The sequence below is a fragment of the Ammodytes marinus genome (genome assembly GCF_949987685.1).
Source record: "Ammodytes marinus genome assembly, chromosome: 16".
Lineage (NCBI taxonomy): Eukaryota > Metazoa > Chordata > Actinopteri > Uranoscopiformes > Ammodytidae > Ammodytes > Ammodytes marinus.
The window spans coordinates 22,184,676-22,186,284 of record NC_137220.1 but is presented as its reverse complement, the minus strand read 5'-3'; positions in this window follow the sequence as shown (position 1 = coordinate 22,186,284).

The following is a 1,609-nucleotide window of genomic DNA, read 5'->3' as shown; positions in this document are numbered from 1 at the left end:
GCAGGTTCCTTTCAGCTACTCTCAGAGTCATGTCAAAGCCCTTTACTAGAAATAGGTATTAGGAGAAATGTAGCATTCATCTTGAAGGAAAATGTTTTCTTTTTTTCTTTCAAAATGAATACAATACAGATGTCAAGTCCTGCCTCAAGTCCAAGTCATCTATCTGCTCCTCTGTTGTTACCATAATGTTTGTCAGGACTTGGGTTCATAGGGCCACCTCAGTGTGACATCATAGGGTTATCTCCGGGTGCTCCGGTTTCCCGAAAACCACACAGCAGTTAGACACTAGCTATTGATTTCATTAATAAGAACTTGTAACATTTATCATCTCATCTCATGTCATCTTCATCTGACATGAGTTGCAGGGGGACACCATCAAAATAATCATTGTGCAATCTTTAGATTCTCCTCCTTTGTGGGCAAAATCATCTTCATGCCCTTTACTGCAGCTTTAAAATGTAGAATTAAGTATTAGGTGAAATGTAGCATTCATTTTGGGGGAAATGTTTTGATAATCAATTTTCCTTTTTTCCAGAATGAATACAATGCAGAGCTCAAGTCCTGCCTCTATCTAATCTATTTTCTCATCTGCTGGCTTCTGCCATCATAGGGTTTTACTCCGGGTGCTCCGGTTTCCCTAAAACCACACAGCAATTAGACACTAGCTATTGGTTTCATTAATAATAATTTGTAACATCTATCATCTCATTTCATCGTCAGGCAGGACTTGGGTTTGGGGCACGGGGTGACACATTATAGCAATAAGAACCGAACTATTAGGTATCATTAAAAAAAACTAAAAGCTTCAATAACAACAACAGTTCAATAAAAATATTCAAATTCAAATTTCTGCCTATATCTCTTGTCTATATCTCACTTTCACTTGAATTTCACTTCTGTTTAAAACACAAAGAAAACAGTGTGTTATTTTGCAGCATATTATTTCTTGTGAAATCCAATTGCATCATCAACACAATCATTCTTCGTTACAATCATGAACCAAAATTCTTAGTACTTAATACTTAGTAGATGCAGTGTTATTTGAAGGATTGGGCACTGAGAACCAGTTCCAAATCAGAACTTGTAAAATAATTCCAACTCGATCATTTTTGAGGAATGTTCATTTCAGTTTGCTTACTAGTTCCTACGCATGCGTACAAGGACGTCCCTACAACATGCATCAACATTATCGCTTGTCTGCAGCCTGTGTCCATATGTCTTGATATGAGCTAACGGTTAGCATGTTCATCAGCAGTGTTGCCAACGACTAAGACCTAATTAATCAAAGGCGACAAGTGATAAATCGAGCTACTCTTTTTATGGTCAGTTGGTGAATGATTGTGTTGACAAACATATCACGTACAGCTTTCAATTGACGATAACCTGAAGTGAAACTAAAATTATAATAGATTGAATTTTATAATTGTGAGGAGGATGTGTAAGAACACTGAGCCTTTCTAGACTGTGTATAACAGAGGCCATCACTTTTGCAGTTTCCAACTTTATTTGATTGGCAGTGAAGCAAACTCATGGACAAGCCTTCCATTGGTAGACAGACATAAACAAATCTCTGATTGGTTAAAAGACTCTCCTAGAGCATGATGGGAAA